General features: G+C 43.9%; 1 protein-coding gene and 1 long non-coding RNA gene across 4 annotated transcripts in view; one reads left to right on the forward strand and one right to left on the reverse strand.

Annotated features, from left to right (window-relative positions):
* The window catches only part of LOC148672142 (leucine-rich repeat and fibronectin type III domain-containing protein 1-like protein), a 76,187-nt gene extending 71,019 nt beyond the window's left edge, over nt 1–5,168 (forward strand). For 2 of the 3 annotated variants that reach the window (XR_015935674.1, XR_015935675.1), the window contains exons 6-7: nt 439–766; nt 4,857–5,168. The gene's annotated coding sequence lies outside the window, so the exon portion shown is untranslated. The remainder of the gene's footprint in view (nt 1–438; nt 767–4,856) is intronic. The other variant, XM_088627596.1, reaches the window with a different exon arrangement.
* Nucleotides 5,169–11,903: 6,735 nt separating this feature from the next.
* On the reverse strand, nt 11,904–22,059 carry LOC148672144 (uncharacterized). The gene is made up of 2 exons (XR_015935677.1): nt 21,572–22,059; nt 11,904–18,082 (listed from the first exon to the last, which is right to left on the reverse strand). It is a non-coding gene; the product is annotated as an uncharacterized LOC148672144 (long non-coding RNA).
* Nucleotides 22,060–22,252: the final 193 nt, after the last annotated feature.

Consider the following 22,252-nt stretch of genomic DNA (forward strand, 5'->3'; position numbering starts at 1 on the left):
TTATAAATAAGAAGTACTCCCCCAGGCTGAGCCACATACAGAGAGCTAAACATGCAAACACATGCCAGTCTGTTTATCAGAGAGAGAAAAAAAACAGCACGTTGGGAAAAGACAAAGGGAGTGAATACTAGTATGAAACATACCGCCTGCTGGGATAATCGACTGTTGAAGAAACTTGGGAGGGGTATCCTCATGACATACAGCTTCCGAAGCAGAGCGTACACATCCCACAGCGAGCCTCTCAGAATGGGTCCTGATGAGGAGAGGGGTGGTCAGTACAGCCCCCGTGCTCTTCCACGCAGAGACCCACGCCAGCATGTCTTTGATCGTGTCTAAACAGGGGTTTTAAAAGGAAAGCAGGAGGCTTTTCTAAAGCTTTCACCAGCGCAACATAATTATGAACTCCACTCTGTCCTCTGTTGTCCTTTTCCTTTCCAGAACATTCCAAGCCGTGCTCTACCACTGGAACCGGCGAGGCAATTAGTCGGGGATTATTGTCTCCACCAGGACTCTCTTTCTCTCATTTTTCTACCCTACATCCGGGAGTTTCCTGCCTCCCCCGGGACTGAACTGAGGACATGACAAACAATTGCTGTTGCAGTGAACGCTCCTAACCCCCTGCTCATCGCTGGCTTTTAAGCTCTTACTGCCTTTTCTACTGCTCCTTCTGGGTCAGACTGTGTGTGTGCCCTCTCCAGCCCCACCTCACCCCCCTCACCCCCGAACCGCCTGGCTGCCCCGCCGCTGGAAGGGGATTCTGCAGCAGGTAAGAGGGGAGGGGCAAGGCTGTGGGGCACAGGGTATCTCTCACAAACCCAGCACCCATACTCACGACCTCCACAAGCCATGCTGGAGAGAGAGAGAGAGAGAGAGAGAGAGAGAGAGAGAGAGAGAGAGAGAGAGAGAGAGAGAGAGAGAGAGAGAGAGAGAGAGAGAGAGAGACGGGCAGAGACACGGGGTGAGGGGTCACAGTGTACGTCAAATATGGAGTCCTCCTTGCCCTGGTTTAAGAAGTTATTTGTTGTTTTTTTCCTTGCTGTTTGATATGTCAAGAGACGTTACGCTCAATACCATTAAGCTTTGGTGGCAATGCTCGTGCTCATAAAGCCTGGAACTGCATTTAGGAAAGGGAGAGGGGCAGAGAAAGAGACACACACACACAGAGAAACACAGGGGGCCTAGTAGGTCTCTATGAAATTCTTCACATTTTTCCCTTCTGAAAGATTACCGTGGTAAATCTGTGTGTTGCTATAGGCAGAGCAGTGCTATTTTCCAGAGAGCCTCTGGTGGCCGTAATCCAAGAATGCCAAAACAGTTTGTACAACAAGGTGATTACAAGGTGATTGGGCCCGCGATTATAGAAAAGAGCGGCATTTTGCTTGATATGCAAGGCTATTAGACATCATTGCTCATGCCGTCTGCTTTGAAACAGAGCCACAGAGCCATGAATAATGGATAATTACGGCTATTGCTTGTCTCAAATATAATTTATGCCACTAACTGGCTTTACCCACTTCAAACACATAAAGACTCAGCAGTGCTAAGAGGACTGGTGCAAGTTGGCCAAGTGTTTCTGCTACAGACAGATGAAAAGCTCCCTAAACATTAGCCTTGGAAATAAAATCTGATTGTACTGTCTACCCCCTTGAACACACATCGAGGTGGATAGAAACCTCTTTTTACGGCTTTACCGCAGACTGCATCATCATCATCATCATCATCTTTTCCACAAACTCCCGTCTTCAGCTGTCCTCACCCAGTGTGCTCCTGTCTACTTCTTGATTCAATCTTGCCGTCTTATAGGAGCTGCTCCTCTCGGTAGCCTTTCGGCGTCTTGACTCTTGACTTGTTAATCCACAAGTCATCCCTTGCTCCTGGGTTGGTGTGGTATACTGTACATGGGTTTTGGTGTCAGTTCACAGGAACACAAGTGTACTGGAATGTGTGCAGGCAAGTATGCATATTGGACATCATGCGCATAGCACCAGCACCACCAATATCAAGCAATCTGTGGTGAAGACTGTTCGTGTGTTCTTGTCTTGGGTCTGTAGAATTTGGAAATGTAGGCTGCAGTATGTATTCCTTGTTTAATGTTAAAAACCAAATTCAAATGCTCAGAAAAGGAAAGTGAAGGTGTAGATCAGGATGACTTTTCTCTTTGGAATGGGCTGTCCAAAGTATTGCCTGAAGGGTGGCATTGCTAGATTCTGTTCTTCCTTCAACGGGTCACAACAGCCCCTCAATTCTGTAGGCTCCCGAGAAACCTTGGTTCCACAGAGTCTAAGGGATAAGGTGAGTTTAAACATAACAGCAAAGATGACACAGTGTGTCAAGAAAAAAAAAATTCTCATCCTCTCCAAAGGTCAACTATAAACTCCAGACTTTGTAGTAACAGGGACAGAGATTATATTTCAGAATTATCTTACAAAAACAGGTAGAAGGATCGTAAGTCCTTCTTCTGTTCTTCTGAACTTTTACTGTAATCACACTGCAAAAAATTTGGTGTGGGAAGTTTACATACACATGACTGGTCTTGGTATGATTATGTTAAAAGCTGTTGTTTTTTTCTCCGTAGCCTTACCAACCTTATTATTGACCAGATACTAATTAACCTTGCTCTGTGGAGCCTCGTTAAGAGCATAAGTGCCTCACAAAAGCCACCCAGCACTCCGCAGAACCAACGATTGTCCTGCCTTACCAATTTAATTAACTGGAAACATCAGGCAAAATGTCAGAAGAAGATTTTCTATGCTGCTAATCTCCTTTCATTAAAATAATGAATGTAATGTTTATTCCGCACTAAAAAAGAAAAGGATGCCAGTGTTTTCCTACGTATGTTGCTGCCTCTGTGTCTGTGAGTGAATGGGCTGTGTGCACAAGCACTAGCCCGCATGCAAGCCTTTGTTGCACAATTATAGAGCGGAGTGGAATTTTCCAACAGAGGCTAAGCAAAGTCTCAAAAAAGAGGAAATTACATGATTGCACTGGTGTGTCCATGAAAATCATACTCATTACCACGTTTGACCCCTGACATTGCGCCTCTAAAGCCAGATCTCATCTGTGTGCCCGTGTTCCTTATCTGCAGTATTGATTATTCAATTAATTCTCTCTTGCTGGTCAGAAAGTGGGTAGAAATTGCAGCCTATAGATTTTACACGAGCCCTGGGATATCCTTGGAAATATGACTGAATATGAATCACTTCAAGTCTCTGAAGCAGATGAGGTTTCTGAGAAGCCCGATTACTGATGTACCTTCCGGCAGACAATTAGCTCTTGAAAATGTGCCATGACCCCTGCTTTTTTCCAGATACTTTCTACACCTCTCTTTGAAAACAAATCTTGCTTCCCTCCCACTGACTCCTTACTTGACCTGTCTAGTTATGTTCTTTGTCTTCTAAGTACCCCTGGTCTCTGTGCGAAACCTGAAATGTCAGGGTTTTACAAACTTTAAGTAAAAGCGCTATAAACCACTAAGACTGTTTGGACAGAGGTCTCCAAACATGTCCCTTTTATGTCACAACAGCTGTTCAATGTTTTTATTTTTGCAAAGAAGCACAAACTTAGGTCAGCCCATTCATTATTTATCAGCTGCATAATGATGTGCAATTTTATAAAACAGAGAAAACAGACGTTACATCCCTCTCTGTTCTAGCAAACCATGGTGAAACATCTGTTTTCCAGGCTACTATTCCATTCTGTCATGAAAACCACACTGCTGCCTTCACTATAAAGATGAGTCTCTAGAGTCAAGTCAGTTAACTGAATTCTTAGTAGGTAATTTGATTTGTCAGGATAACTGCCTGATAAGAAAGCCTGCCTATAAAATTACTCATTCATCCTTCTTTAGCTGTGTTACACACTGAATGACAATTCCTTAACAGTATGGCTGGATGAAGAACATCCAAACCCAAGAAAGAACCTCGTCCATTTCTTGAAGGACCTTCGAAAGTCAGGCTTTTTCTTAATTTTTGAGGCATCCAAAACCCATCTACAGCTTTTGTAATGTGCTGTACTGTTGCTTGAAGGGTTTGTGTGACCTAGACCCCTTGCTTTCTGTTGGAGTTGTTGCTTTTGTACTCCTTCAGAAGATGAAAACTCCTCTCGGCTCTCATGCAACCTGTCGCAGAGGAAGAAAGTATCCCTCTTTGCTGAACCACTGCCACGAGTGTTGAAACCATTATATAACGAACTCAAAACAATCCCTGTCTTACCAGCCGAGTACCAGTTACAGTACGTCGAATAGCGTTTGTGATATTAAAGATGTGACCCTTTTGAAAATAATACATACAGCCACAAATGTTAATGAAACTGTAGTTAATTAGAATATAGGTTCTCAAGACTGCCTTCAGGGAATGAACTGAGCTCATTGTGTTTGATCTCATCCTGATTCTTAATTCCAATGTATTCATCTTCTTTGTTGGAAATCATAGAGCCAGAATCGATTAAACCAAAGCTATTTTAAAACTTTTTAACTAATTAAACACTCATTTATTTGTCACAATCCAGTTCTGCGCATCGGCAGGAATTAAGGTTTGAGGCAGCCTTTGTATTTCTGTTGCAATACTTCAACTAAACCATGCAAAACATGTTTTCCAAAATTACGTTCATTATATACTTTTATTACTTCACTTTCGTTGTGTTACAATACGGAAACAAACAAACAAAACAAAAAAACCACCTTTAAATAGCCAAGACTCCGCGTGTTGTTCAAAAGAACGATTTCAGATTAGAGCTTTTCCCCTGAGGTTTGAGGAGAGTCCTTCTGAAGCACAGCTGGAGGAGCGTATGAGGCGCGGTGTGTCAGTAGAACAGGTCGTCAGCGTACGGTACTCACTGCCTTTTGGTTTTCTTTGCAGGAATGCCTCTTGCTTCACCGACTCCCCGAGTGCCAAACCTTCACGATCACAAAGCTCCCACTTCTGCTGCAGCAAGCATCGCCCCTGCTCTCGATTCTGTTGGTCTGTTTTGCCCCGCTAAGAACGACAAAGCGCGCAGCCCCATCACGGACCCCCCTCCCCGACACACTGGCCGCCCTGTGTCACTTCTTCCCCTCACCTTTTTTTTTTTGTATCTGTACATACTTGTGTTTCAAATCTTATAGTTTTGTACATGTAATTTTTTATGGTGTTTAATCTTTTTGATAATAAAAAGTGTGTTAATTCACAATGCCTTCGCTTCACAGTATCCTAAAAAAAACCTTAACCCTAAGTCTTAAAAAAAAATAAAAATAAGACAGAAGGGACTTCACTCTTACCTCCATCTCTCAGCGCCTGTGTCAGGGTCGGCAGTACAGGCTGGATGGTCACTGTGGCTGCTGGACACAGGCTTGCTCAGGGCAATGAAAGAGACCTTCGCAAACCCCCAGGAGTAAGAAATTAGGCATCATTTACCAATGTCATTCAGTACAATGAGAGTCAGTCCTGTGGCAGGACCCTGCTGCTCCACAGCACATTTAATAAACCTTAATTTTGCTTTTCACACTATCCTTTTCATTCCTGATTGAATTGTTTTGTCATACGGTGCAGAGAAGACTTAAAGAACTCTCTGTAAGAGATCTCTCTTTTTGGCACAACTCCAAACAACGGTTATCTTTTTTTTTTCGTTCCTTCTTCTGGAAGAGCCTTTACCACTATTTTACAGGCTGAATTAATTGGGACTCATTCTAAAGATGTGCACATATTCCACACACACAATAATTCATCACCGGCACATATATTACATTACATATTACATAAGTATCACCTGAAGAAAATACTAAGATAGTTAATCAAATGCACCACCCCAACAACAATGGAAGCTTTACCCACAAAACTCAGAGTTATCTTGGAGAATGCTAATGATGAGTGATAAAAACATATGAGTGGTTACAAACAAGATGAGGCCATTCTATCCATCTAGTCTGTAGTTAGTAGCTAATGGATCTGAGGTTCTCACCCGGCTCTTTTTTTGAAAGAAGCCAGAGTATGTTTTATGCACATGCCTAAGGTAGCTTGTTCAGACTTCAAGTCAAGCCCACTGACTTTATTTTGTCTAAACCAAAGAAGGTCTGGTGTGCAAAATGTTCCTCAGAGTATAGAGACAGCAGGTGTCTGTCTGGGTGACCGCAGCACCTCATGTAAAGAATGGAGGAAATGAATGGTGTATGGTGAAAAAAAAATAATACCAGGCAATTACAAGTGGCTGGGAAGCTAAATAAACACAACTGTTTTATAGCAAGTGTGCTGAAAAGAAAACAAAAATTAAGAGGTGTAAGAAAGCACCAGTTATGGGAGAAAAAGCAATCCTTCCGACTGTGATAAAACAAGTCCCAGTTTGACACAGGGATGACTCAGGGCTGCACAAAAGCCAGGAGAGCTCTGCTGGTGCTTGAATAGGGGCTGGCACAGCAGTTTATTCTGTGTACTGTACGTTTTTCCAGCTGCAGACTGTATGAAAGCAGCGAGCAGTGATCAATATGATAAATAGAGTATGTTTATCTGTGCATTTCTATCTGTGCTGAGGGTAAGATTGGCCTCTCTGCTCATACTTACAGGAGCCTGGCTGGGCAGGACAAAGGTCAAAGCAAAGACTAAGCTAGAGCTAACTTGACAATAAAAAAGACATGAGTTTAAACACAGAAAGGCATTAAAGAACCGATGGTCAATTTGAACGCTGCTCTGCTGTTTGCAGTCACCAAACAAGAGGGAGAAATTAAACATTGCATTTGCATTTTGCATGAAAAAAATGCCAAAGGACAAATCCCAAATACTAGATAATCTTCTGTGAAAAGCCCTTACCTTATGTACTGTAGCTGAGCAATTAAAGGCAACTGAAAACAATTAGGTCCTATTTGCTGTGTAATGTTAATACTTAAAATGAAAAAAACAAATAGTTTGATTTAAAACCACATCCATATAAAGAGGAGGATTTCACACGTTGGGGAAGACAGCATATTATTTTGAGATTAAAAAAAACATACACTGGGATACTTTGGTAAAAGGAGGCTTTTATCAAATATTCTCATTGCTCTTGTACTCAAGCCATCTTAAATATCTACATACGTCTTCTTACAGGAGAGCTAACAGGGAGGCCCTGAAGCCAGAATAAGGCAAACAGGATTAAAAGGACACCAGATTGCCTTCCTCTTTCATGTCAGTGTTGTTTGCTTCGTGGGGGCGCTTCTACGCTGCCCTCTTTGAAAAGCCCGGCCCGTGTAAGACCGGCGGCTCACCCCAGGAATCTGGTGTGCAGATGAAGAGCTCAAGGAGAGACTGGTTATGTCTTCGTCCGCGGAGCCCAGCCGGGCGCCAGCCGGCCGGCTGGAAGAGAAAGGGCCGAGGCAGCTGCTCCGCTGGGCCTCCGACGAGAGGGCAGGCCAGTCGCGGCTCCAGCGGGGCCAGGGCGGCAGTGCAGGCTCAGGACAGGACGCAGTCCTTTCAGGGGCTCAGACATTGAATTTATTAGGTCAAAAAAGACATCAATTTATCTATAAAGTTTTAAACCTCTATAAGGCTGATTTTTAATCGACAGATTTCTTACCTTTATTTTTAATACCTGTTCTTGCACATTTTAGACATTCTTTCCATGGGTCTAAGGTATTCAACAGACTCCACCTGTCCTCTGAGTCTCGTGCCGTCAACCCCAGGTTGAAAACTTGGGGACTGGGGCAGCGACCTGGGACTTTGGAAGAAAGCCTGTCGGTATGCTCTCTGTGTAGCGTCTGCACAATTTTAAATGCATGTTCCTGTATGTGTGCAGCTCTGTGTTCAGATGAATGGCCCGTAAGGAGTGTGGCTCTGTTGAGCCTGGTACCGGGTTCTGCATGCTTGGTTCTTGTGCAGATGCAAACAACGGGAGGCAGGCCCACTCACCAGCACTCCTGCCTCCTGCCTGTTCTGTCTCAGCTCTGCAGAGAACCTGTTTCTGACACAGCAGAGATGTGTACAGTGTCTGTGTGCCCCCCCAGCGACTCTGGGAAATGAGTTTCTTTTTTTCAACTGCTGTGCTCCCCAGTGCTTGGAATCCAGGCGCGGAACACAATTTCCCCCCTGCTTGGTAAAAGACGACCTTCCAACAGATTTGCTCTGCAGGTTAAGTTGCATGGAGACATCTGGGAAAAATCTCCTGTGTTGTTCCGAGAGCACCGGGCCCGACAGGCGCTATCAGAGAGAAAGGTCACACGATGCAGTTTTTTGGTTGGCGGTGCGAGAATTTCTGTACAATCTAAAAAACCCTGACAATGCTGAACCTCAAATGGGAGTCATTTGAGATAGCAAAAACAAGCTCTTCAAAATCTATGTCTGATTGACGCAGAATAAACAAGTGTAACATCAGTGCGCTGAGCTTGATGATGTGATCGAACAGTACAGTATATAGACAAAGTATATCTGCTTACTGTATGTAGCACAGAGTTCAAACCGAGAAAAGTAATGCAAACAGTATATAAAGCACTATTAGGAACACATTCAGTTTTGGTCGCAGCTTTGCAAAAAGGATACTGCTGATCTATGAAGAGATTGAAGGAGACTGCACACACTAATTCCTGATCTCAAAGGAGCATTATACAAGGGAATTTTAAAAGAACGTAACCTCTTTAGTCTTAAACACTGGAGGTTATGGAAGGGATTTGATTCAAAGATTTTGAAGATATATCAGCAGGGTACTCCAAGCTCAACAAATAGGACACAAGATCACAACTGCGCTTTAACATCAGATGGGTTTAGGACTGATGGAAGGAGGAGGTTATTTAGAAAAACAGTCATGGAGGTACAGGCACAGGTGGAGGAACCGCCAGCTCAGCCGAGCTACTGAAGCTTTGAGCCAGGAATCCTTCAAGAAACGACTGGGTGACACTTCGGAATCAATTACAGCACATACTGTATCAGGAGCCACACCAACAAATCAGGACGCATCTCAGCTTCTCCCCTTTAACCCTTCTTCTGTTCTTACGTTTTTAAACCAATTATTGATAATCAATTCAATTATCAATAACTGAGAACTGATAAATTACTCATGATAAAAAAATATGCAATGAAATAGGACAGGCATCTGGCTTCTCAATGTTCCTCATCCTGAACAACATTCCTGCTCACAGTGAAAAGAATAGATAAGATCATTTAATTATTATGAATAGCCCTGCAAAGGGTGGGCACTGCCTGAATATCGTCTGAAATACAATGCACACTCTCCGATGGGGGGGCCATTTAGGAACAAGGGCTTCTTGCAAATTAGACTGCACTGCGCCACACGCCGCAGACCTGTGATCAAAAAGGTGAAATCTCAACTTGCGGTTTATGGGCAATTCGAAGTGTCCTGCACTTCAGCATGAGAAAATGTCAGAAAGAAAATCTATAATAAAAAAAAAAACTACGCAAAACATTTCATCCAGAGCGACTCTGCTACACAGCCGCACAATTTCAAATGGAATTAACAAGCTGCCGATACATCAAGAGTGACACTCTATCAATTACACGTTACACCCTATTAAATCCTCGTACTGCTGTACCCTATGAGCTACATTTGGTGTTTTGGAGCTCTCTTACAGATGTCCTTTTAATGGATCCATTTGGATATTCAGGCATTCACCGTGAAGAAAAATCAAACGCATGATCCCTCCAGAAAAAGTGTCAGACCCTAGCCCTCAAAAAGCTAAGCCCCATGCTAGAAAGTGACACGTTTTGACATGAATTTACATGTTTCCATGAATGATTTTTTCAGCAACATTCGGATATTTGTCAGCCTCCCAGCCCTAGTCTTCCCTCCCCGTAGCGGCAAAATACAGAAACAAGCTAGAGAGATTACAGTATTACAGTTCACACTGGCCAAAATATTAGGACCCCCCCCACCACAGGAAGTCATGTTGAGCCTCCATAAACCACAAGAGCGGCTGGAAACATGCGGTTGCCATGGTTCCTCCTGCAGGACGTCAGTGGAGGTGGAGATAGGGGGTGATGGTGTGTGGGCTTGAACTGCACCTTCTACTCATCCACCTTTTTCATGCTCCTCAAAACAAACACGCACGCACCACATCCTGCTGAGAGAGACTGTTGAGTTCCTAATATTTCGGCCAGTGAGTATACGGTATTGACGTCACATTGCTTGCTGGTTTCACAGTACAGAATTCATGGCACACTCCACATTTTGCACTCTCTAGTGGGACTATCATTGTGGATCAGCACACAACCCTAGCCCTTACCTCTTGCTCTGTCAATCGCCATGAGGACAGCTGTCACTTAACCACTGAATATTTATTGCTGTGTGTTGCATCCTGAAACACATGGGTCTAGAAGGTCCCTAGCGTCCACGAGTCTCCAGTCTCCTTTTCCAAAGCCAAAAAGTCCAATTTCAAGCACGTGTGTCTGTCCAACGCTTCCGTGAGCACACTGAGCGCGACAGTGAAATGCAGCATGCAGGGAGAGCTTTGTGAGGTTGCAGGCGCTCTGACAGTATTTTGGCAAAGAAAACATCATCCCACAGATGTATTCATTAGTTTTTCTTCATGCTCTATGACCTGGCTAATCAACACCGAGAAAAACTTGCATCTCTTTTTTTTTCTTTTTGTCTTGACAAACAAAAAACAATTATTGTAATTGTTCTGAGTTTTGAGATGTATTCATTAAGACGTCCATACATACTTGAGCTCAGTGGAACTGTCAGTAATCAAATTATCTACAGAACAAACAGCCAATTACAGTTCATCTCACAGCCCATTGCTTGATTGAGTTTTATCTATGTTGGGGGTTTCACTTTCCTATTATCTGGGGAGCCTGACTTGGGGTTTAGTAAACTCATCAAACTACTTTCCTGTCAGCCTCCAAAGCTAGATCAGCTTGTTAGACAGAGGGAGCAAGAAGGTTCCACATTTAAGACAATCCTGAACTGTCTCTGCTTCCTAACTAAAATACATCTCCTGTAGTTTGTCACCTTAAGCCTATAGCAAAAATCATGAGTCTCCAATCCTGAATGTTGGGAAGCCCTGCTGGTTGAGAAATGAATATCAGACGAGTGCAATGGGTATATTTAGATATATTGGTATATTAAAGTCTCTTTTTTTTCCCTGTTTCGTCTTTTAAGAAATTGTTTTTTTACAAAGCTGGCTTGTGCATCTGTCTTTATACACATGAGGCAAGTGCATCCTGTGTGCTGCACTGTGCGCTGGGTTACAATACTGCCCAGCCTAATGCAGCTTAAAGCCCAGGTCAAAGCAGACCTACACAGGAAAAATAAGATTCTGACCACCAAATGAGCAAGACTGAGCTGCACAGCCAGTTCTTTCCTAAAACCTTTTCTAGTGCATCCTCTCGCTGCCGTCCCTGGATGCAAAAGAGAAACAGACAAGGAGAGAAACAGACAAGGCGCTTTTAGACTTTCCCAGGTTCCGAATGCCACGCAAACTCCACCGCAGCCTGAAAGTGCCCCTCGCCCCAGGCAGCTGGCGGTGTGGACTCTTTCTGCAGGGGCGGTTACGGCCCCGCCTCGCAGACCGCCGCTCCACACATTCCTGCGCGGGCTCAAAGATCTAATCATTCTAATCAACATGAATCCCTCTGTCAGAGCTCCTTCGTTCTCCCTGACGCTGCTTGAACTTCCTGTTGTGTCTCCCAGTATGCTCCGACCTTGCCTCCTGCTTACCCTCTTGAGGACCTGTGGATATCCTGGTGTGAACCCAGTCCTCTGTCTACTCTGTGCCCTAGGCACCTCCGCTGGGTACGGACCACCCTGCGGAACCCCGACCCGGACCTCTCCTACCACCCCCTAGCTGTGCTCAGAGGAATTCCTGCACAGGGTCCAACAGCGCCTCCAGGTGACCGCAAGAGGGGCAAGCGCTTTCATTTCACAGATCGAAGCCCTAGAGAGAAGGCTGATGCCATTACAGACCTTAGCGTCTTAGTGTATTTTGTTCTAGGTTCATTAAAAAAAAAATATTCAAAGATCAACACTTTTTATTTTCATTTTACTGCTCAGATCAGATGGCATTTTTTAGTCTGCATCAAAGAGCCTTTGCTCAAACCTCTCAAGAGGTTTGGTATTCTGCACCAACAGCTGTGGCTTTGTTGCATCTAACTTTGGGGAAAAAAGGTCATTTGATTTTCTTTTTATAAGGAACATGGGCAGAAATAGTTTTTTAGCGATCCAAGATCCAGCCTCACAGAATATGACACGCTGAGAGTTTTATTTACTATTTCCAAACCCTCTGCTCGGTTTTCATCTCGTGTTTGAGGCAAATCCTTTGCTTAAGGAGATTACTGATAAGGGGACGAGTGCGATTCAGAGAAAGCGTAAAGAGCCAATCCCATTGTAACATGAAAGAGAGCTCCGATCGCTCCAGGAGATAGGGATATATTTAGGATTTAGGGAAAAAGCCACAGTCATGGCGCACCTACTGTACAAACACACAACACAACAGCGGGAGAGTAAGGAAAAGCTGGAATGCAGTGAAACAGTGTTTCCTTTAACTCGGGGCTCATCAGGTTACCCCTTGGAGCTAGGTACCCCCTTTCCTCTTTGGGGTTCCCGCTTCCTCAATATCTCTGCGGATATCTGGCAAAGACCCCAATGATAATCGTTATTGATTAAATCAGAACCCCAAATGGACCAGTTCAGATTGTGACAGGATTCAGTCATGGGATATGCTGGAAAACAAAACAGAATCCTCTTACACGGAGCTTTGATCAAGTGGCAAGAGTCTTGCAGATAAGCCAACAGTACAGTAGGTTCTGGATATTTCGGGCTCCTTAGTTCACTTAGTTTAAATCAGCAGAAGACAGAATATGCAAGAACATTCTTCGAACAAGAAAAGAACCAAGGAAATAAATAGTTGCAGAAGGTTTAGTTTCGTCTAACTTTGCCAGCACCTTGGTGCTAATTTGTGACAGAAATCTAATTTTCAATGCCCCTGAGTCACACGGTGAGATCCATTTATGACACTAAATGAATCAACTGGAATGCCGGGTGCAATAAGCAGATGACAAAATGAGGTGAAATATTAAAGGAGCTCTCCTCAAACGCCCCACATCCTGAAGTTAGTATTAGCATTGTAAGAACTACTACAGTTAGTAATAAAAATATATGATCGACTGCAACAGAATAACAGCTTTAGGTGTGGGAGAAAAATGTAATTACTGTATATATGTAAAAGGAAAAACAACACTGCATAAAATTCATAATGATACAGATTTACTGTGCGATTCTGCTTCAGTGGTGAAATTTCCTGTTTTCCGTGTTCAAGACCCAGAACCTGCTCCGCTCTGTGGTTACTATGCCAACAGGTTCTGAGGAGCTCGGAGACCAGGATGCTGCCTCTGCCTCCGAATCCCTGCACACAGGACCGTCAGCTTCCTGCCAAGCCCAGACACCAGAATGCCAGTTGGGGACAGCACCACTGCACCATTCGCTAGCTGTGTGCTCGACCAGAAAACATACCTGTACGTCCCATGCCCCTTTCCTACCCACGCGGACACGGGGAGAACACACAGACTCCACACAGACAGCACCCCAGCTGCAATACTATCCCATGTACCCTTGCCGCCCCCCCCATGTTTTTAACTCAATTGTTTTTTAATGTGGAATTTCAGCAGGGAAATATCAGACCATCGTCTGAGCATGCTGGACACTCCAAAGTGCCCCAGCACTGTTAACTGGGCCAGGGTGGCCAGGGGGTATTCCTGATGACCCCAGATGCACAAACGCACATGGAAGGGAGCAAGCTACAGGAAAGCGCTCTGCCTGTCTGGCTGCTGTGTTGCAGTATTGATTCATCCGAATGAGGAATGAGCAGAAGAATCAGCAGGCGGGACGACACAAGTTAACAGATAACTTTTAACATTAAAAATAATACACTCGGGGATCAGCGGAACAATTTATAACCCAAAACCAAAACTGTTTTCCTCCTTAATGGTGCTTATATTTTGTCTGCTTTGGAAGTTAAAAAAAAAAGTGGATTTTATCCAGCAGCTTTTTAAATGGTAAATCGATACAAATAGCAGGCTTGTGTCAAACTCATTTTAAACTATTGGAATTGACAGGTAAATTAAGAACATATATTTGTTCAGGCAGCTATTAACTGCACAATGAACGTCAACGGACTAATTTAAAAAATACTGCCTACATCTTGGGATATTTTCAAGGCAGAAAATCTTTGAAACCAGCCTGGGAAAAAACATACGTGGTTATCGATAATTATATTGTCACTCTGATCCTAACTCTGCCCTCAGAAGAAACATACTGTACAAGAAACCTAGTTTGGCCCTTTCATTCATCAGGGATGTTCAGTCTTTAATCTCTTGTAGTCCAGATTCATCACATAAAGAATCAAAACTAAACAATCAACTGATTGTTTGGGTTCAGAGAACAAAGTGTTTTGCTTTGATCTCCTATATATACTGTAGTTGCTGAATTTAAACAGAAAAAGAAAGATGGTTAAATTGTCAAAAACAGAATTAAGGACAGAATTAACATCTCTCAGCAAACATTTCCATACCTGTCTTTCTCAGGGATGAAGACAAATACGGAAACATATGCTGGCAATGACATTGTGGCTGTCACAGACCAGTAGCTGATATAATAGATACACATGGCAAAATTCACTTAGCTGAGCTCTGATGAAGATGTATGCTGAATCACAGCTGTCAGACCTTAACCAGCAAACCCCTGACATGGCTCATCGGCTCCATCTGAAAACAGTCATCCTGCAATTGGTCACATTTATGCCCAGCCTCATGACAGTCTATTTGGTTTTCAATACCTGTCTGAGAGCTAAGTGGCAAACTTTCATACACTTGTGAAGGGCACAACTTTTATCCAAACAGACTTTCGTCTGCATCCTTATACTGTGTATGGCTTGGTACTTCACGCAACGAAATTCAGGTAAAGCACCTCGCTCAAAGGTACAGTTGTAGCTTACGAGTCCAGATCCCTGACCACTGCTCCACACTACCGCCCACAAAGACAAATCTCTTCCAAATAGCTGGCAATTACTGTTGTGAGGTTTGCTTCATTAGCACTGTGTAAGACACAACTGGATTTTGTAGCACTGTGGTAGATACTACTGGGTTTCTTAGCATTGTGTAAGGCACAAGTAGATTCCTTAGCACTGTGTAAGACACAAACGGTTTCCTTATGACACTCTTCCATTTTGCCTTTATTTTTTGCTAAAATCCTAATGATCACCATCTCTGAACTGGCTTCATCACCCTGCTCTCCTCCCCACTGAGAGCTGGTGTGTGGGGAGCGGACTGGTGCATCATCCAGGTGGGGCTCCACTACTGGTGGTGGTGTGGTGGGGATCCTCATTACCTGTAAAGTGCTTTGACTGGATTGTGCAGAAGGGTGCTATACCGTATAAGTGTAAGGAATTCTTTTTTCAGATCCCATGTTGAAAATCAGCATATTAAGAGATGTTCGATAAGGGATGGTACTAAAAGTACTAAAGCACTAGAACCATAAAGGTGAAGACAAATGTTTTGTTATAACAAAATATAGAAGACTATCAAATATCAGCCTAGAAATATATTAAACTGCTTTTACATAGGAATGTAAAATGAAATTTTACAGCACAGCATTGCCATTCAAAGCTTTTGATCAGGTCATTTGGCTTTTGACTTGGATTCAAAAATATTTGCTGCATTTTTGGAAAAGAGCTGTCATTGTGTCATTTTTTTTTCAGAGAGTAAAAGTCAAAGAAAAAAAACCCAAATGAAAACAGTCAGATTTCCCATCATCTGTGTGTTGCTGGAAATTTAAACAGTGAAATATGACAGAAGAGAAAGAGGAAGCTGCCCGTGTCAAGCAGCTACGATGCCAAAAGCAAATGCACTTGGAATACCAAAACACAGCTGTACTCACATTTTGTGATCGTGGAAAGAAACAGGCCGCTCATTCTCGCATCTTCCTAAAGCAAACATTCAATGGGAACGTTCTTAAAGAAATCAGTACGATTAATCTTGACGAGCACCCTCACAAAACGAAATGAACAACAAAATGCACAATTTCACTAGAGAGCAGAGTTACTTCCAGCCTTTGCCTCACACATGCCCAGTGTGAGAATCTGGGAAAGGGCAGTCAGCAATAAAAAGTGAGCTCACACCCGGAATGTGGAAGTGCACCCTGGGACTGTACACCTGCACCCTGGACACTCTGACCCTCAGCTCCCAGCATGCCTTGTACCACAGACTCGTAGCTCCTGTTAACGAACAGTAATCAGCCCAATACCAGTCCTAATTAAGCCCTAAGTGGCCAAATAGATCTGACGAACACGTCAGAAGTGGAACAGCCTTATTTTAGGGATTATTCATTAGTTCTAATTACTGCTCCACAGAAGCAAGAAGCAAGAAGACGACTTTTTTTATCCTTGGTGTTAGCTATTAGATTTGCTTAAAGTGTTATTTTAACATGACTTGTAAAGAAAAAGAACAAGTAAATCACATTTTGCATGCTTAATTGTAAAAAAGCAAAACTCTCTGAATCTTCCCAATATCCCCAATGTTGACAGCGGAAAGTGCTTCAAGCCTTCCGATGCTACAGTTAAAGAATCCTTTACATTTACTGCACATTGCAGCATTGTTTTATTTCCAATAGACAAGGAAATTCTGTTTTTTTATTTAAAATGGACCACCAAGTTAAAGCCTTTTTTGTAATTTAAGTATTAAGATTTAATTATTTCATTTATTACGGAAATCTTTCTTGTCATCCTTTTTTCAGGTGTCTCTAGCACATTTTACAATCTGCCTCAGGTTCACTCAGCCTGGGAAATCTCCTGGACTAGTGAAGCTTTTACTCTTTGCTTTCTAAAAGCACAGACGAAGGGAGCAGAGTCTAGAACAGCTCAAATACCACACGCGAATTCCCCATCGCCACTGGTTTGTCCTTCCCGCTTTGCACTTTAATAGCACCGTTTGAAGGTTAGCCTCCCAACAGCACGGCACACATCGATGAGGACTGAATTCATTCTATTGAGCTGGCTCGAGTCACAGATGTTTCCAGACAGCCAGTCCCCGGGGCTCAAACTGGGTGATCTGCCTAACCTCGGCGGGGTGCCTGGAGGAGGTGGGGTGCAGTACAAATCACAGAGCTCAGGGCAGTGCTCCTCCCTGCAGAGTTTAAGAGTGTTGCACACAAAAGCTAAACACCACACTTAAGCCAGTGCCTTCTAATGAAACACAGTGCTTTATTTTCCTCTGTAGCCCTTGACAACACCGTGTTTCATACACTACTTGGACTTCCAAGTGGGATACAAATGGAGATACTTCTTAACTCTCTACACACATCACTAATCAAAGGACCAGTCAACTAAGGTGTGGGAACCGGGCAACCAGCCAGCCTTCTGATTTCTTGCAGCCTTTAGAGGTTTTAAGCTTGACCAAATTCTAAGGGAAGCTCAGCCTTTCTGTTTGCATACTGCCTGCATAAAGCTCAAGATCAATTTACTCCCGCAGGTTTCCTGGCAGAAGACTCGGAGTGAAAAACAGCAGACCCCCTCCATTCTGCTGGCTGTCTCAATTTCAGATTCCCTTCACCAGCTCATCCCTTTCCTATTATGTATGCCCAGGCTTATCTGTGCTTGATTCAAACAGTCAACAGATGGACAATTTAATTGCTCTATTAACCGGTGTTTATAGGAATGATTTTCTTACTAAGTGAAAGGCATTAGCACTGGAGGTTTTTTTTTTAATGTGTGTGGAAGGGGTACATTGCACACTGACACTGTGCCAAGCAATCGTCCGTATCATCCTCGCCCGGGCAGCAGTAACGGATTTCACGTTTGCGAACTGATTAATTAGAACAGTCGGGCTGCTCAGATTAATATGTTGCGCGGACATGTTTGCGATTGTACAGCTGCTATGCTCACACTGTATGCGGTCCGTGAAGAAACACAGCCCCGACATGGGCACGCTCGGCACACGCGGGACTCCAGGTCTAGCTCCACCGCGCTGCTCCTCTGTGCAGTGAAAACATCCGTGTTGTACAGTAGGAGTGCTGCTGCAGAGGGGCAGGAGGCACTGAGACAAGGTGCTCTTTGTCCCTCTCGCTTCTGTGGCCTGAGTAAGCCTGGTATTTCCTGCCTCCTGGTGTGGGTTAAAAGACAGCGCTCCTCTCGTCTCCTGTCCTGCATGAGACAAAAGGGTCCATGAGCAGGGGCCATGACAGCTTGCAACACCCTCCATCAGGACAACTGCAGGTAACTGAAATTCAAGAAATTCAAGAAACTAAACCCCAAAGACTGATCGTCAGTGTGACTGAAAACACTTTACTTCTAAAGCAAAGCGGCTTGATAAAGGCCTTGTTATAACATGTTGTTTAACACTGAGAAAGAAAAAACATAATGCAGCTTAATAATAGTACAGGAAGAAATGACCCACCCTACAGCATCAACAGATACTTGCAGGAAACGAGACTATAAACAGTACAGAATGGCCTTCTGGGAAAAATCTACCCTTGGGGGTCAGGACAAGGCAGGTGTCTGGGGACGGAGGAGCAGCATCCTCAGTCAGAATGCTGCTGAGGATCCAGTTCTTTTTTTAATGAGACCATTTATTGATCATGAAAGGGAGAGAGGGGCACCAGGAGTCGTCCGTCTAGAGTCTCCCTCCCGAGCCGCCAATCACAGCGCTGGCTCCCCGTCCTGAAGCGGCCGCACCATGGCAACCGCTGACCACACGGAGCTGATAGGCCGCAGCTCGTCAGAGGCGTCCCGGGTACGTCTGCTCCCTGGTGAACGGAAGCGAGATCAGAAGAAGAAGTGCAAGGCCCCCCTGACTTCTGAAAGGCTGTCTGAACTCCTGAGAGAGGGGTGGCGGGGTGGTGCGCTGAGGACTGTACGGACAAGGCAGAGGATCTAAAAGCTCTCACTGAGGCAGCTGCGGCACACAGCACACGCCAGCAGGGCTGGTCTGAACAGGAACAAAAGCGGGTTCTCATTCTGTGGATAATGTCTGAGGTGAATGAAAGCTGTAGTGACGTGACATTAGGCCAGTCACGTTCAGCTGCATTTCTTACTATGAACTAGGCACGTTTAAGACCTGTGAACCTGGCATCCTGTGGCATTTGCTGAGAGCACGCACCGTGTGGATGGACTCCTAAGCTCCAGGTACAGAGGAAAGGGCAGCTGTTGCGCTCAGATGCCAAGGAGACTGTGTGCCGTTAAACACAGCTTCAGCTGCAGACAGGAAAGACGCAGTTGTCCAGATTGTGTCCACCACTGAGTTACTACATGTTGGAAATTCCTGCAAATACCTCACCTAGGCGGCAAGAGAAACAAATATATTCACTTTATTCCCTGCACTGAACATTGCACGGTAACAACATAATGAAGATGTTGCCTAAAAACTAATTATCCCTCTCCGAGAGGTAATTTCAGTAGACAAATGGCACCATTGTGTCGACACAGGGAGCTGTGTGCTTGTGGGCAACACTTTTAACTGCTGATAATTAAACAAAAAGATTTAGCCTCATTTTATGAACGAAACCTACAAACTGTACTGATGCAGTACTGTACAGTATGTCCAAAAGTGTCAGTCAAGCACATGGAATCAGATGCGGAAAGAATCAGATTAACTATCAGTACTACTACAAGGGGTACAATTACTACAGTTATAAATCCTACTCCAGCAACACAACTGAAAAACAAGCACTATACGCCTGGAACTGTATACTGTACCTATAAACAGTGGCTAAATCTTCAAATGTATTTTATTTACACAGCAGAGGTCTTTTCTGATCATGTTTGCACAAATCCATTTACTGACATGTCTTAACAATAAGACACCCGCTGGGATTGCAGATCTCTTTCCATGTGGTGATAAGAGAACGTAGATAAAAAAAAATTCCTGGAAATCGATGAATGTACTGTACGAGTCTTGTTTAAAATGCAAAACAAGTGTCATCTGGAGGAAAATAGGCACCCACTCTCCTAATATTCTGGTATCCCAGAAATGCTGAATTTCTCAGGAGTGGGCTGAGAAAGAGGGTGGGTAATACACTTCGCCTCTCTGTCTCTCTCTCACCAACCCCTCCAATACCTCCAAGTGATTCTCCATGACTCTTTGAGAGGTCTGCTTTATCACACCAGGAGCAGGACTAAGACACTGACAGGACCTAGACAGAGGCACAGGAGAAGCAGCACAGAAGATACAGCCTTGGTTACATCAAACCTTCAACTTGTGTGTCGTTCCAAGAGTCATGAATAAAAGCAGACAGTATTCACAAGCTACAGGAATCCACTTAAATAAACACAAGAAAATGACAATTACAACACTATTTGTGCATGCAGAGAGGGAGAGGTGAAATTAAAGTAGTTATGCAATGTATTTTTGTTTTTCTAAAGTACTGTAGGAAGATACAGTAGGTGTATGTTTTGTGACGGGACTCTAAAAGTGTGAAACATCTAAAAATATAGAACTGATATGAGCACCACACCCCTGTGTCTCACTCCAAACCCATCTATCAACGGAAAGACACTTATAGCAGGCAGGAACTGCATCAACCCAGAATTCTGGGACTGCAAGGCTGGGCTTCACCCTGGATGGGACGCCAGCTCAGAGTGTAAACAAGCACAGGTACAATCAAAAGACATAATTCAGCACAATGGAAAAAATAGCATAGCCAGCAACGATTACCTTTAGGAGGTGGGAGGAAACCAGAGCACATGCGGAAAATATCCAAACCCCACCCCGAAGGAAACCCAGACTGGAGTCAAACCCAGGATTCCAGTAATAATAATAATAATAAACTTTATTTTATATAGCGCCTTTAAAGGTGGCTTCTCAAAGCGCTTTACAGGATGACAATAACAATAAATAAGAAGACTACAACAATAAATAAGAAAATTTCACAAGACAGGACACAATTATAATTACAACAATACAACAATAACAATAGAGGAGACCGTGGAAGATGGTATTAAGAAGAGCAGAGGGGTGAAGAATGGAACCAGTTAAGTAAAGGCTTTTCTGAAAAGGAGGGTTTTGAGTCTGGATTTGAAGGAGTTTAGAGAAGGTGACTCTCTAATATCCTTGGGCAAGGAGTTCCAGAGCTTGGGGGCATAGCAGGAGAAGGCCCTGTCGCCCATACAATGTAGACGGGCTTGGGGGACAGTAAGGAGGGCAGAATTTGAAGAGCGGAGGTTGCGAGGTGGGGAGTAGGGCGATAAAAGTTCAGACAGGTATTGAGGTGCCAAGCCATGTAAAGCAGTAGCAGCGAGAACCACCATAACCCTGTCCCACCCAACTCCAAACCCTGTTAGATTAACTGACTTCAAGCTTTTCCAAATCTCTCAACATCAGGAAGAGAACTCTAGTAACACAAAGTCATGCATCCCCACATCACAATAACCTCAACGTGCTTCAAAATGTACAAGAAAACCAAACAACTCCATGATGGACTGATACAGCATAACTGATATGTGCTAGGATTAAGCAGTGTGTTATCACACCAATGAAAGATACAGGGACAAATGCCCTACATGCAGACTGAAAAGAGTAGCTGAAAGCTGGCAGCTCAATTTTTCTGCAAATGAAACCCTGGAGCAACACTTGCTCTGCTGCCTCTTGTGTAATTGTATGCATTTTTAAAGTCCATCACATCCACACCACTGTACCTCCGAGCTCATTAATCTTTCCTGAGCACCTTGCGGTTCAGAGCTTACAGGGTTTGCTGTTCTTCGGCCGGCAGTCTGCGGTGCTCTGGAATGAAAAATAGGAAAAGGGCAAGCTGGCTTCGTGCCATTCGCTCAAGGTCACCCATCAGGGACCCTGCAAACCCAGGACACACAGATCAGGGGACTGGGTTTGTTCACAGAGAGCTGCAAAGGAGGACAGAGCAGCTGCGTCATCCAGACAGCCTTCGCTCACCAACAGGCCTTTCAAGAAACACACTGACAAGGTACCTGGATCAATTAGTTGGATATACTTGGATCAACTAGCAACCAAATAAGTTAAACAGGCCCAACGCCTTCCTCTCATTTGCAATCTCTTACAGTATATCCCCTTGACATCTATGACTAACTGAACAAGCAGCAATTAGCACCACAACAAAACAATAATTATAACACCAACGTCTGCTGCAATGTGAATGTTCCTACCTGTAGTTAACTTGCCACAGACCAACACAGCCTCACACGGGTCTGCTTTCTTCATTAGTCAAACAAAAAGGAAGACTCCCCTTCTTGCTAAAACACAAGTAGGAATGTGAGACACGACAAGCAGCCAAATCTTGCCAGAGAGCTTGCGGACTGAACACAGCTTCCAGTCATTAAAGAAGTGAAACACATTTTGTCATC

The sequence above is a fragment of the Lepisosteus platostomus genome, chromosome 4 (assembly GCF_059453375.1).
Source record: "Lepisosteus platostomus isolate fLepPlt1 chromosome 4, fLepPlt1.hap1, whole genome shotgun sequence".
Classification (NCBI taxonomy): Eukaryota; Metazoa; Chordata; class Actinopteri; order Semionotiformes; family Lepisosteidae; genus Lepisosteus; species Lepisosteus platostomus.